We start from the raw sequence: 16,269 nt of genomic DNA, 5'->3' as shown, positions 1-16,269 counted from the left end.
TAGCAATTTACGAATGTAAATCTGCTGAAACACAGTATGAACACTGTGCCTTCATAATGAAGACATAAAACATAATTTAAATGTGATCATCAGGATTTACTCTGTAACTTCCCTTGAAACATATGAATAACTTTTCTGACAGACCATTGAAATAAAGTTTCAGAAAGACACATTTGTTTTTGCTATCACTGACTTGTAGCATATTGTTTTCATACTGAACTAATTAGCCTATATTTTCTATCCCCAGCCCTTAAACACACAAACCTTTCTGTACTCCAACATTTCGAGTAAGATACTATTTAGTGTGTTTTTGAACAATGTATATTCCCTTTTTTTTTTTTTTTTTGCATTTTTAGAAACTTTTACAAAATAAAATTCAAAATAATAAATACATTATATCTGATTTATAAAGCATCAAAGAGTAATTAAAATGCCCTTTTATGCCTGTTTTTCACGTTTCGCTATATTTGTACATTTTTATAACTTAGCATAGACATGCATAGATAAATGAGCGTGCGCGTACACACAGAGCAGGATGGTCATTGTGGTGGAGCTACACGCGCGCGTTGAGGACTGGAGCAGTAGGAGGAGGAACTTCAGGTCGCTCATTTATTGAACGTTTCTTCACATTAGTGCGCACTCGAGTGCGCCACACACTACACACGCAGGGAGCGAGACACACGCGGCAGAGCTCTCGATCACAGCGCGCGCAGCCGGATCGTTCCAAATTTCAAAATTCGAATGTAACCGCAGCGGCGGGATGCGACATTATATCCGTCTGTCGGCGCTTTGATCAACGCACTACCCGCAGGATGGAGAGGAAACTTGGCTGAACTTACAGCTGATTTTTCATTTGCTTTACTTCAGACATGGTGAGTGCATCATTTCCTCACTGATATTGTCTTACGACCCGCTAATATTTCCTGTCTTTATAATATAATGCATTATTTATCCTTCATACTGTGAGTTATGTCGTTAGAAAATCTCTTAAAACGAGGAAAGTGCAGGAGGACGCGTTTGTTAACATTTTGAGGAGGTTTAAAGGATGGTTAAAGATGCAGATATCTAAATACATTAAAAAAAAAAGAAAAAGTTTAATTTAGGAACAAAATTGTGTTATAGTGGTATGTCATGGGAGATGCTTTTTATTCTTTTCCCTTCCTTGTGCATTAAAAGAAACCTAAACACTGATCTGAAGAACCAATAAAGAAACATCACTATTTTTTAGAACCATATAGAAATTCACGAACCCTGTAACCCTCTTTTTAAAAGAGTGCAGATAAAATAAAACAAGGCCTACTGTATACAGTGCATTGAGTGTTTCTGTTTCATGTAAGACACATTTTTATTATTGTTTGTATTCGTATTACATTTTGCATAACACTTCAATCAAACAATATAAAAATGCCTAAATTTAATCATGCTATAGTTTGAACTGAATTGAAGATTATAGTTGAGATTATTCAGTTCATACTCTTAAAAATGAAGATGAGGCTACTGAATAGTTACTAGCTTTAGAACTTTCTGCTATACAAAGAACTATATTTGGCAATCTAGGGTAAAATCAATTTAATAGATAGAAGAAAAAAATAGATAAAAAAATCTGGATGTATCATTGCAGGTTCTTCAGATCCGTTTTTTTTTTGCGTACTGGATTCCAAACACAAAGTAATAATAATAATTTGCCAGTCATCGTTTAGACAAATGTAATAAACAAAACATTTTATGCAAACAGAATTAAAAGTACTATAATTTGAATACAGCTAGAATCAAAGATTTATTTGAAAGTCATTTAGCTGTTAAGTGAAATATTAGTGCTCCAAATCAGGTAGATACCTATTTTGTATTTGTAATAATTTGTATTAATGTAGTACCTATTTTTAGACTGAGACTGAAGCATCACACTGACCAAATGCACAAAAGAAAAAAAATGACGATCTTGCGCTGTGCAGACTTAAAATATTATAAATGATTGTCTTTTGGGGCCTTTTTCCATCAAAACTAAGGTGAAATGTAAAAGTTTTTTTTTTGTTTTTTTTTTGCTTATATCATGGGAAGCTCAGTGTGATTAAAATGCTAACATGATTTGAACTAATTCTTTTGGGTTAAAATGCAGTAAAATATTTTTTCAGATCACTACCTGACCTTTACACTTCAGTAGTTTTTGTCGGGAAAAGGCCCCTTCTATTATTTAAAAACCAAAGAAAATTTAATTAGTACTATTCGGAATCATTTTCCTAATAGTGTAGAAGGTCTTTGAACAGAATACTTTCTGTTATCATTGTTAATTTAATTTATCTACATTGCTTCACTCAGTACAATCACACTTGGTAATGATTTTTATTCTCATGTCTTAGTTTATGCATACGTGTCTATTCACACGAGTAGTTTTCTTTTATGAAATTTGGCTGGTTGAACGAAATCAATGCCGGATTTCACAGAGCTGGACGATTACCCTGAAATCGCTGAGGCGATGTTTAAAGTCAGGAAGCTAATAAGGTAATTTTAGGGTGCCTTGCTAAGCATTTTTCAAAGAGAAGCATTCATCGTCCTCGAGAAGCTCTCACAACCCACTGCTCAATACATTCACCGCTTTGTTTCACGAGAACGCAGGTCACTGTTGCACAATTCCAAATTATTAACAACCCAGGTCCACAGAAGAGATCAGGAATCGGACACTGAGATCCAAAACCAGTTGCAGATGTAGTACTGATCCTAAACGCCAGTGCTTTCTTTCCCAAATGCAATGATTCTACCACCACCATGACTTTGCAACACCAAAACAAGTCCAAGAAATATTGATTCATGCACGGCAACTCATCAGATTTTGTTTTTCTATCATGACAATGATATAACGAATAATATTTCTCATTGCAGAACATACAGTGCAACTATTTTTGTCTTTGGTAACTTGACATATTGTGATTACTTTGAAAAACATTGTAATATGATGAACTTTTATCTGGTGTTGGTGTTTGGTGCAATTCCTCTTTAAAAGAACCAAATTCAGTTCAGTACCACTGGATTCAATCAAATCCAGTTGAAGTGGCCACTTTCCAGCCTGTTCACACTTTAAAAGAATCAAATTCAAACCTTTTTGACTATCACAAAAAATGAATTGGTAAAAATGAACCCCTCTGCCTTTGCATTCACATTTTACATGCTTTGAAAATGGAGTCATATCTCTTATTCTCTGTGTCTCAATGTAGATTTTGAGGATGTGCAGTGCTCCATTTTAAAGCATGCAGATATTTTTTATTAATTTAATCAAAGCCTTTTGTGGATATGTCAGATCACAGATTAATTAGACTGAAATCAGACATAAATGCAGACTTATTTCAATTCTTTTCGGAAAATGTTAGACGCACATCAAAGTTCATGTGCACAGGGGCAAGTTTGATTTAACGCTCTCGTTTTCAGTGTATAATAACATCAGGTCCCATTCTGAGCTCTCTTTTCGTCATGGTTCTGATTACTAACCCTAATAAATTGTGAATAAGCTGCACAATTCCTGCTCGAGGAGGCAAAGCGAGGCCCGAGTTCCCCATCCTGAGACGCCCCCTCTTAAGAAAACACGAATTAATTCCTAAAGTCCTCTGTAGCCAAAGGTTTCTGGAATGATAAATATTTTCATAGGAAGCACGGCTCTTCCTGAGTTTATCGGCGCTCGGTTCATTACGGCCCGGCCAATGTTAACCCCTCGGTTTTAGGGTGAGGCTGGAGGCCTTGAACTCCGCTTCTGCTTTGAATTGTCAACCGATCCTCTGCTTCCAGATGGAAGATAACCTCGCTCGTAATGAGCAAAATATTTAGCTAGCGCCCATAGAGGGATTCCCGAAGTCTCGTGAGTCTTACGCAACTGAATGTGATCAGTAGCGAAAAGCCGTTGTCACAGTTAACACTTTGCCACATCATCAGACAGACGCGAGTCGCGACTGTGGCTCGGAGTCAAGGCCAAGGAATTTTTCACTGCTCAGGATTAAAGGTATTAGGGCTGTCAAAATGGCTGAAAAACTAAATTAGAATTTTGTACTTAAATATGATCAAAATTCGAAAAAAGCTTTTGGCTTCTCTCCTGAGGACACAAGAGGGCGCACCGAGCAAAATATTACTAATGCACGTTTATTCAAAGCATAAGATAACATGACTATCTGTGGAAAAAAGTGCATAATGTTTAAAATAATGTTGATAAACCAATTATAATTAATTAAGTTGCTTAAACAACTAATAACAACACAGCATCATGTATGTATGCATAGTTTAATACAAAGGGCCGAAAGACAATCACACAGAATACATTTTTCATTTAAAAACATGAGATGCAGTGGGATGGGGAAAAAACCCGCCTTAAAGTCTCGATATATGTTTATTTTCAAAGTTAAACTTGCATTAATTTTACATGGCTTTCTAAACATGCGGCTCTTTTGTGCGAGACGTGAGTGCAAAGGTGATAGATGCCCTTCTAGAAAATGCACGAAATATGCGTTCTGTGTGAACGGCTTGGTTTCAGTTTTGACGTAAACAAGATCTTCTCCGCATTGATGTTCTCTTTTTCCGCAATATTTTTAATGAACAACGCAGCAGCGCCACATCTAGTGGCTTCAACTGGACAGGATAACAAATACATTATAACGCAACGACACTTACATCGTCATCGCATCTCGTGTGCCACTGATAAGGCTGCCTCCTTAACGCACACCTAAAATTCGAATGCAACGTTTTTGCATTCCAATGTGGATTTTTATTTTAAATTCGACGAATATTCGAAATTGGAAAAAAAATTGGACAGCCCTAAAATGTATGAAAAGCCTATAATGCAAATATAGAAAAAGAAGCTTTCTGAACAAACATGAATTTTAGTAGTGCAACATTCTTAATAACACTAATAGCAACAAGGCAAGCATCACTACTATTATTGATCATACTTGGAGAAAAATTTGCTCTGAATTTCTAGCCGGTCTTTTCCCAAAACAACTGTTGATTTGAGTATACAGGAATGCTTTAGCAGGACAGTTACGGTCAGAGGCCCGACGACAGCGAGCTGAACTTCACATAAACTCCTCGCTTTGATCAGACGACGCTCTAACAGTCTTTGATTACAACCAAACTTCCTTTTGTAAAGCGAAGAAACTGGTGTGGTCAAATGTTGAATGTTTTGGGTGATTTGCATTACTTTCGAAGGTTTAAACACTGATTGTTGATCATATTTGGCTTTCCAGACAATAAATATCAGAATTTTAAAATTGTGATCTGGAGGTCCTTTCTATAGTGAGTATTATTATTTTATGAACTGTATATAGAAAAACAAGATCAAAAGGTATATATAAAACAACAAGATCAAAAACAATTTCTTTTGTGGTTTCTGTGTACCTGTGTCACGTTACTGGGGCGTTGCTATGGAGTAGCTATGGTGATCTAGGTGGTTGCTAGGTGGTTGCTTACTGCTGTAAGTGAAAAGTCTCTGATATTTTCATCTTGGGCCCAACTTCATTGTAAGTCTGTGGGATTTTCCACATCATTTAATTTGTTCAGATCATTAACCAAAGATATGATCAACACTAATAATGATGCTTGACTTAACAAATGAGAGAATATAGTGTGGAGAGATTCTGTATGTTAATGGGAGTAGGAAGCAACACAGTTTTGTAGTTCCCTTTCAGTCTGTCACACACACACACACACACACACACAGTCATCCAAACCCCTCCTTTTCCCTACCGTCTCATTCTTTTCACCAAACAGCAGCTGGTTCTTCAGCTATTGCCAATCTTTAGTCCTTATCTTATATCTTAACACACACACACACACACACGCATTCGTGCGCTTGCGCGTGAATGAAGGCTTACAATGACTTACAAAGATAAATTTTACACATAATAATCCACGATGATCACATTACACAAAACTGAAATTGCACGTCAAAATAACACATTGTCAATATTTTTTGAGACCCCCCAAAATTTCACAAATCACGTTTTCAGGGGATCCCATGTCTTATTAAGGGGAGCCGAGCTCCCCCTAGCTCCCCCGTAGTTCGCACCCTGCGTTATACTCTCCAGCGCTGATGCGAATAATGTTTATATTGGGATTTTTTATGACACTAATTGTGTTAACAGCTTCGGTAGTTCATAGTCAAGAACAACAAAACTGAACACCGCAGTCAATAATTCATCATCAGTCAACATGTGAATGATTAAGAGATTTCATAATAACTATATTCTCTCTCTCATAATCGATTTCCAAAGGTGGCGACTGAAAAACTTGGACCGTATACAATGTAAACAAATTAGTTCTCTTGAATAAGCTGAAATGTTCCTCGTCTCTGGCGCTCGGGCGCGTTTACACATGCTAACCGCCCTCAGGGCAAATAAGCAGGAACTTTTTCAACAGGTTTCTTTGATAAAGCCATATATCATTCAGTGACTGTCCACAACAATGTAAGCCAAGGATGTTAGCATTTGCAGCTACCGTGTCGCAAGGTGAAAAGTTCAAGACTGCTAACTGAATAAACTACTTAGTCTTCTTGGATTGTGCATACATTATGTAGACGGCTGTTTTGCAAGTCATGCGAAAGCTCAGGGTCTTAAATCCAAGTCAAACAAGAAGCAAACTCAATTTCAAAGGAATATTCTTGGATAAATACAGCTTAAGCTCCTTTGAATAGCATATACTTAGGGTTAGTGATTTGAACAAAGCTTCAAAGTATAACATTTGTCATAACTCATCCTGCAGCATGCGTGCTACGTACATGAGGTGTGCATGCAAGCTGATGATTTTCACCTGGTGGACAATAAAACTGGAGAAAAACTGAATACCATGGAGACTTGGGCTAGTAAGAAACCACCAAATCTCCACTTAAACCACTTTTAATTAAGTACATCCACCCAGACAACCTTAGCAACGTGTTTAGAGTTTTGCACATGCAAACATCACTTATAATTTCTTTAGAAATGTAAATCTAGCTTCAAAACTAAATGAAAAGTTTGCAAGCCTGAAATATGATTATACCTTTGAGAACAAGAAGTACACTTTAACATATGTTTAAAAATATTACTTAGAGAAATAATATACTTTGAAAGAATATGCTATAATATATGCTAACTTAAATGTTTGGACACTTCAATGCATGTTATTTACAATTAAATTAAAATGTATTAAATGCAATTAGTTGAGTGCCTATTTGACCCATAAAATAGGACTAAAGTACATATTTATATGTAATTTCATAATAACTTCTATTGTCTTTGAAATATGGTTAAAGTGTACTGTCAAATGTATACTAAACTATACTTAAATGTAATTTCTACTGAAACCTGTATGTCATATATTTAAATATATTTATAATTTCACATCTGTAATGAAAGAAAAATTTAACTTTAAATGTTACATCAAAAAACACTACATCAAGTTCTTTAGTAATCATGTGCTTCAGTACATCAAAATAAGTGTGCTTCTTTAAAATGCAACTAAAGATTAAAACATGATGATTTAAAATATAAAGTAAAATTTCAAATTTAACATTATTGCAAAGTGTGTTTTTTAAAAGTGGGCTTAGGTGTGTTATGAAACAGTTGTGAAAGTGTACTGTGGCCTTTAATTTCATCTGCAAGTACAGTTTTTAAAAAATATACTTTCATTAGGTATACTAAAAGTGCACATTTAATACAATTAAGCACACTTCTTTTTCACAAGGCCAGTGTGTGAAATGTTATCCCAGAATAGTTGCTCTTTCGTTGTGCATGTGATTTGCATGCACTGAAAACACGCAGCTCTCTCTCTCTCTCTGATGCACTCGAGCCGTTTTAATGCAGTCTGAGCCTCCCGACTGCAACAGGCCAGATGTGTTACCTGACCGATCCCCTCATAAGACGGATCCTGGGAGGTCCACCAGCTGTCCCCATCCATGACCCACGTCTCGGGGCAGTGCTCCGGGGGTGAAGGGTCCAGCAGACCTGGAGGCTGGCGGCAGTAGGGACGAGGGGGATGGGTCTGATGAGAAATTGGGAACCGATGGGGCAAATGTCTGAACGGAGGGGGTCGATTACACATAAGTCGGGGGTTTTTGGGTGGGAGAGGGGATCCTTCCATACAAGCTGGCATGAAAGGTGGCTTTCTCCTCTTGGAGGCTGTCATGTGGAAAGCAGAGCCCACCATGGCAGGCGGTTAGTGTTACACACAAACGTGGCCAGGAACATGCGGCCGAGCCCGGGCTGGGCTTTTTAATAACAGAAGCCAATAAATTAAAAGTCTATCTGCAGGATGGAAAACTGATAGCTTTCCGAGGCCTTTTTGTGTGTGCTCATTTGTTTTGCACTTTTCTTTGCTGTATTTTCTGGATGACAAGCACTGAACAACTAAAAGAAAATTAGAAAGAATAGAACGGTTTCGAAATCATTATTTTTTTCATACAGAACTGTACGACGGTTTATATTGTGCAATAGTAAAAATGTGCAAATATATACTTTCCATACGGAATTTTGTGTATAGCTCTTTTTACACTTTACTTTCTTCTCTTTATTCTGGCTGACATGCAAAGAGGAACTTGGAAAGAATACAATGTTTTTAGAAAGGATTCAGTTTGAATACAGAATTGTATGATAGAACAGTAAAATGTGTAAATATGGACTTTTTGCATTGTATTTTGTGTGTGTGAAACCTGTTTTACAAAGGTTTTTTTGCTGTATTTTCTTGACAAGTATTGTCATGATTCTGGCTGAAAAGTAAAGAGGAACTTGGAAAGAATCAAATGTTTTAGAAATGATTTAGTCTAAATACATACATGTACAACAGTTTATATCGTGCAATGGTAAAAATGTAAATATAGACTTTCCGCACAGCATTTTGTGCATGCTGCTAACCGGTTTTATATTTTTATCTTTGCTGTGTTTTCTGGACAGAAAGTATTGTCATTATTCTGGTTGCAAACAGAAAAAAACTTGGAAATTACACAAAAAGTATAGAAGCAAACTCTTTGCCACTCAGCAGAAAAGTTTTGCAAGGAGAAACATTTTTGAGCAAAGAATAAAATGTTTTAGAAGAGATTCAATTTGAACACAAAATGGCACAACAGTTTATATTATGCAATGGCAAAAATATGGACTTTCTGCACAGTGTTTGGTGCGTGCTAACCTGTTTTAAACTTTTCTTTGCTGTATTTTCTGGATAAAAAGTATTGTCACGATTCTAGCTGAAAAGAGAAACTTGTGTGGCAAACTCTTTGGCACAGCAGAAAAGTTTTGCAAGGAAAAATGTTTTAGAAATTATCCATTTGAAAACAGACTGGTAGGATGGAGATTTTGCTATAGGTATGTAGGTAAATATGGCGTAAAGTAAAAAAAACAGCTTTGAGTCACATTTTGCGTTACATAAGTTGAAGCTGTTTCTGCACTGATGTCAGACTTTGTTTGTTTTGAATAATCTTATCTTTTGGTTTGCGTCTATCAAGTTCCAAATAAAAAGAGAAATTAATCAAAGCACCCTTTATTTGAAAACACTTTAATTCACCAGATTTTCTAAAAATAGGGGATTACTCTACATAGTTATGCAACACACAAACGGTTTCTAATTGAATTCCCAGCATCTATCGTGATTTATACGGTTAGCATTATCGCTCACCTCTATATCATGCATTACATCATTGTGCATATATGTCTTCATCGAGTCTGTGCACCACTTATCAGTGTTCCCATGCTCTGCTGCGCTCCAGCATTGATGAAATCCCCGGACAGTGATGTAAGCACCGCCGCATCTCAAGAGACCATTACTAGGCTGTTACAGCCCCCCCATCGCTCCATTAGCGAGCTAAAGAGCAGACGCGTGTGGCCGGCCGTCTTTATTTACGAGAGTCCGAGTTCAAAGGCTGCAGACAAGCTTGAGCCCCAAAGGCAAGCGGCCGCAGACGAGCTCTTCGCTTTGTGTGTGCGTTTCAAATAAAAAACACAGCTTAGTGCATCAATTGAAAAACTCCCACAGCATGCACAGCAAGAGCCCTGAGGTTCAACACTGTGTAGTAAATGAGCTAGAGTAAGTCTGATGTTTGGACAAGACTATTTACCAAATGTCAAATGCATCACTGAACTATAACGAAGTGAAGTGTGAGGAGAAGAGTCTCACCGACAATCACTTCAGAGTTTACACTACTGATTTCAGTGGAAAAGTTGCATATTAAGCATATACAGGAAAACTGTGCAGAAAGGTTTTGCAAAGAAAAATGAACACAAAAGAAAAAAAGACTAATCGTTTTGCATGCAAACCTTTTGGTATTCACTAAAAATAACATAGCCAGAATAAGTTTAATGTTTGGACAAGACTATTTACCAAATGGTAAATGCATCGCTGAACTATAATGAGGTGAGGTGAAGTGTAAGATGAAGAGTCTTAACGACAATCACTTTTCGCTAGTTTACTATGGAAAGCCATTTACACCTCGGAAATTAAATAAATAAAAATAAATAAAAAGGTATTATCTCACAATTTGGACTTTGTTTCTCAAAATTCTGAGAAACAAGTCAGAATAGCAAGAACACATAATCTTGACCTTTTTTCACAGTTACAAGTTCCTGACCTATAAATTCTGGATTTTTTTTTTTCTTAGAATTCTGAGTTTACGTCTCACAGTTGTTGTTTTTTTCCGCCATGGAATAAAAAATAAAAAAGGTAATTGCAACTTTTTATTTCAACACTTTTTCCCTCAGATTTCTGACTTTATATCTTGGAATTCTGAAAAAAGTATTGAGATAAATAGTCGCAGTTACCTACTTTTTTATTCTGTGGCAGAAATGAACTTCCATAGTGTTTGCTACAAATCCATTGATTTCAACAGAAATTTTGCATATCAAGCATAGATAGTTTAGATAAGGTCCACCAGCTAAAACTAGACAGAACTATAACTATATGAAAATTAAGTGAGTCTCAACAACAGTCAATCACTTCCGACAAGATCGATTTAGGGAGTTTGCTCATTAAAGTTTACGATGCAGATCAATTGATTTCAGTGGAAATCGTATCACAAGCATGTACAGGAAAAGTTCAATAGTTGCTTTTGAATGTAAGATGTGTTTCTATTGGTCTGTTTCCACTGCATTTACAGCACTTGTTGCATGTATCAGCAACTGTTGAATGTAGACACTGAGATTAAAACTTTTTGAGCAAAAAATATGAAACCAAACTCAAGCAGAAAAGTTTTGCAAGGAAAAAATTTTTGAACACAAAAGAAAAATTCATAGTACTTTCTCAGATTTGGTTTTGCTTGCAAAATGTTTTTGTATGCGATAAAAGATGCAAAATAAATTCAGAAAATGCATGGGGAGTTGTTATTTTGTGTCTTTATTGTATAGTGGCTCAGGTTAGGTTTTTTTAGATTGACCCTCAAACACATGCATACAAGTTAATTCAAATAATTCTGCGTATTAAACTGGGACACATGAAAGCATTGCAAAAATTACATACTTTGGCTTCAATCTTTCAAAAAACACAGTGGAAGATGGTCCTATTTTAAATAAGTCCTATTTTTTGTAGTTTCCATTCACCACTATAGAACTGTAGCCAACCTCGGATATGTGAAAAGGCTCCATATTTAACTAGTGCTCATTTGTTGAGCTGGACTACCTGGCCCATTGATCCCTCAGCGAAGCCCGTGTGAGTTCAGAGGAAATGAAAGGGCAGATGGCTGCTCGCAGTCTGTCTGGAGTCACACTGGAAATACGAGGGCTGCAGAAGTGCTGCATTGTTGTAGTGAGGTCACCGTGTCTCGCGGTTTCCCTTCAGGCGGAGCAGCAGTCACCCGCGAACCCACGCCCAGCGCCATATGGGACGTAGCCCTCAGCTACCGGCCAGAGCGCAGTTTGGTGGCTTTGATTGAACGGTTTAGATCACGGTTCGGGTTGGAGAGCTCGCTGTAAATCAGACAGCCATATGGCAAAGCTACGGCTCATGATTCGTTTCAAAGACAGACAACCTGCTCTCTTAACCCGGTCATAATGATCCTGTGAGGACATGCAGTGTACAGCGCAACAGTAAAAATCACATTAGTTTTCTCATAAGAGGAACTGATTTTTATTGATAAGTAATAAACCATTAAAGACAGACCTACTGTGAGCTACGAGCTTGTTCATTGGTGGCATATGATTTTGATGAACCAATCAGCCTGCATGATTTCAACTTTTTTTTTTTAAATAATCATAATTTTTAACAGCAGAGATACTGGTGAGAAACTACATTACCATGATTCTTAAGAGAAATCTCCCCCAATTGAATTGAATTGATTAAAGTTTTTATCTAATATTTATATTTTATTAAATTTCAATTAAAGAAAACTATTTTTAATAGTTTGGAGAATTACAACAAGTAAATTGTGCCAAACACACACACACACACACACACACATATATATATAGTTCATGGCTTATACTTTTTTAAAAATCTCAATGGAAAAAAATACTCCTGGAACCAATGCCGCTGAAAATGTGGGCAGCCACTGTTGAGGGTTTCGTCATGTGACCAGTTGTTCCCCAACTGGTTTAGCTTCACGGCCACATTTATGCTGGGTAAAAAGAGATATAGATGTGACAGCGCACGCTGATGTATGATGTAAGGCGTTGTGTGAAATACGATAGCCGTGAAAGACGCCAACGCTAGCAGAATAGCGCTCTGTCCCGGCCGTGCCCTGTCCCGGGTTTGTTTTAGCTCAGTTTACCACTGTGAAAGGGGGCAGAGCGTTCTTTCCCATGCCCTCTCGCTCCGGGACATGCTTGTACCAGGAAACACACTGCGCATCACAGGAACTCTGGGAGGAAGTCAGGACTCTGCTGGGCGACCCGCGCTTGCTGTCTCCGCTCACGTTTATTTTCTTGGAAAAGGTTTTGTGAGGAGTACTGCGTCAGCAGGTGTGAGAAAACCCATCGCTGCATCTCTGAAAGAGGAACTGATTTTTATTGATAAGTAATAAACCATTAAAGACAGACCTACTGTGAGCTACGAGCTTGTTCATTGGTGGCATATGATTTTGATGAACCAATCAGCCTGCATGATTTCAACTTTTTTTTTTTAAATAATCATAATTTTTAACAGCAGAGATACTGGTGAGAAACTACATTACCATGATTCTTAAGAGAAATCTCCCCCAATTGAATTGAATTGATTCGGGGGAAAAAAGTGTATTAGACATATATATTACATATAGAAAGCCCTGTTTTGTTTATTTGTTTGTTTGTTTATTTTTGTTTTTGGAGAGACACAAAAGTTATTTAGCATCATGTTGACACCAGTTTTTTTTTTTTAATATTATTGATATATTTTATTTTAGTATTTATTATTAATATTTTGACTTATTTTTACATTTTCAGTTTTCATTTCAAGTTTTAGTCATTTTATTCATTTTTTAATATTTCTATTTATTTTCTATTTATTGTAGTCTTCAGTATATTTAGTACTTCAACTAAGTTTTTTTAATCTAATATTTATATTTCATTATATTTTCTGTCCCGGGTTTGTTTTAGCTCAGTTTACCACTGTGAAAGGGGGCAGAGCGTTCTTTCCCATGCCCTCTCGCTCCGGGACATGCTTGTACCAGGAAACACACTGCGCATCACAGGAACTCTGGGAGGAAGTCAGGACTCTGCTGGGCGACCCGCGCTTGCTGTCTCCGCTCACGTTTATTTTCTTGGAAAAGGTTTTGTGAGGAGTACTGCGTCAGCAGGTGTGAGAAAACCCATCGCTGCATCTCTGACCTGGAGAACCGCTCTTTCTGTTTTCTGAAAACAAGCAGACGTGTGAGAGCGTGTTTATATGAAATTAAAGGGATAGTGGACTCTCATGTTATTTATAATTTGGGTTGTTTTTTGTGAGATGCAAGAAGGGATATTCAACATAATGTTGACACCATTGTTATTTCAGTGTAATTTATGTACTATTATAGTACTTCTTAATTAGCTTTTATTTTTATATTCTCAACTTTTATTTGTATTTAATTTTTAGTTATTTGGTTAAGTGTTTTTTATTGTTTTTATTTATTTTTTTATATTTATATTTCTATTTAATTAATTTTTTTTTCAGTTTTATTAAATTTAGTACTTAAACTTTTTTTTATTTCAGTTGGTTGTTACGCCAACATTTCTAAATTTTTATTTATTTATTTATTTATTTAGCTTAATTTCATTTAATGACTTTGAATGGTTTTAGTTAGCAATAAAAACACAGTTGTTTTTGTTGTTGTTTTTTGTAAGACACAAATGCATTATTTAGCATAATGTTGACACCAGTGTTGTCTTAGTATTATTTATGTACTATTACAGTACTTATTAATATTTTGAATTGACTTTTATTTTTACATTTTCATTTTTTTAGTTTTTATTTAAGTGTTTTTTTTTATTTTATTAGTTTTTTGTAAATATTTCTAATTAGCTATAGATTATTTGTTATAGCAGTTTTAGTGAATTTAGTACTTAAACAACAATATTAAAAAAAGAACAAAATAATTTCATAAAATCAAATTTTCGAAAAAAAACTTTTTTTTACAAAAGTTGTCAGTACTTGCACATTATTTTCCAAGTATGATTAGCTCGCAATCTTGTTCATGCTTCCATACGATCACTATACATGCGAGAACCAAGAAGTTTGCATATATAGTGAAATGTTAAATAAAACAATAAAAAAAGACTTTAAGCTCAGCTAATAGATTTAAAAACATTAAATGTGCATTTTTTTAGACTTCATACTGATTACAGTTGGTGGAAATGGTTTGGTTTACGACTAGTGCTGTCAAACGATTAATCGTGAGTTATCGCATCCAAAATAAAAGTTTTTGTTTACATAATATATGTGTTTATACTGTGTATATTTATTATGTATATATAAATACACACACATACAGTATATATTTTGAAAATATTTCCATGTATATATTTTTATATTCATATCATTTATATTATATATAAATATTTTAAATATATAAACATAGCATATTTTTCACATATATATATTATGTAAACAAAAACTTATATTTAGGATGCGAATCGTTTGACAGCATTACGACGCATTTGTGGAAATACAAGGCGATTAATTGACTAATATTTGATTGATAAGCCCAGCCAATAACCATGCCCACCATTTTTTATTGCATTTTAAATAAATATGCAAAATAAGCTTGTGAGCATCGCATTTGTAGTATGCATATATTGGCACAATATTGACTCTTTAGATGACATCATTATCGGCCATTGAGAAACTCGTATCGATTGAATACTATCACACATCATTCATGCATTTCTTAAGAGCTAAAACTTTTGAAGTGGAAAAAGTTTCACCTTTAACACGTCAAGCGATGGAATTACTGCAGCTTTGCTGTCGTTATGACAGTCACATGATATGTTTCTTTAATCATAAATATGCCGTACGGTAGTGTCGCAACTGTTTACTGAGAAAACAGAGTGCGAGCTGCAGCGAGACATTGTCTCTGTTTGCTTTAAACATTCGCTGGGTGCCGCCCGACCGCAGCCGCCAAAACATCATTCACCTCGCTGCTGTCTGAACTGTCAGATTAATTAGAAACGAGCTGAATCTGGCACGTCACGATCTACGTTTGAGGTCACACACGTACAAGCCCACTCTTGCGTGGTTGTATGAAAGCTCTGGTTTTGGCTCTTATTTCACCTTTTGCTGCCCTTCCTTTCCATCTTTGCTCCTGACAGCAGCTGCTCTCGTGATATTGCTCACATCGAGCGTCTCTCCGCTCCGGCCGACAGATGGAGGAGCCCTGAGGGAGAAACGGGGAGAAGTTTAGAGGAAGACAACAGCTTTGTGCTTCTTTTTGTCAGAAGCAACCTTACGGCAAGCGTGTGTCTTAATCTAAGACAAGAGTCAGGATTTGGAGGCATGAGATGTTTATTCTGGTACCAGAGTAACAGGGTTATTATCGAAAACTAAAACTAAAATTATAACTAAAAATAAAAAAACATTAAAATGTTTAAGAAAATATTAAAAAATTATATTGATATATAAAATAAGACATATACATCATTGATATATTTTTATTAATATTTTGAATCAGCGTTTATTTTCATATTTTCTGTTTTCCTTTTGATTTTAGTTAAAGTTTTAGTAATTTTGTTGTGTGTTTGTCATTTTTTTGTGTGTTTGTCAAGTCTATAATTTGTTATAATTTATTAATTTTTTATTTCCAATTTAGTTTTAGTTATTTTAGCACATCAAGTTAAATGACAATGTTAAAATGACAAATGTTGCTTTGGCAACTAGCTGAATTAAAAGTTTTTT

The 16,269-nt window shown here is 35.8% G+C and overlaps 1 protein-coding gene across 1 annotated transcript in view; it reads left to right on the top strand.

Annotated features, from left to right (window-relative positions):
- Positions 1 to 645: 645 nt before the first annotated feature.
- Positions 646 to 16,269, top strand: part of eya2 (EYA transcriptional coactivator and phosphatase 2) — a 41,502-nt gene continuing 25,878 nt past the window's right edge. The window contains exon 1 of the mRNA XM_016552658.1: positions 646 to 872. The gene's annotated coding sequence lies outside the window, so the exon portion shown is untranslated. The remainder of the gene's footprint in view (positions 873 to 16,269) is intronic.

The sequence above is a fragment of the Sinocyclocheilus rhinocerous genome, unplaced genomic scaffold (genome assembly GCF_001515625.1).
Source record: "Sinocyclocheilus rhinocerous isolate Xijiao unplaced genomic scaffold, SAMN03320098_v1.1 scaffold795, whole genome shotgun sequence".
Classification (NCBI taxonomy): Eukaryota; Metazoa; Chordata; class Actinopteri; order Cypriniformes; family Cyprinidae; genus Sinocyclocheilus; species Sinocyclocheilus rhinocerous.
This window is presented reverse-complemented; position numbering and strand designations above follow the sequence as displayed.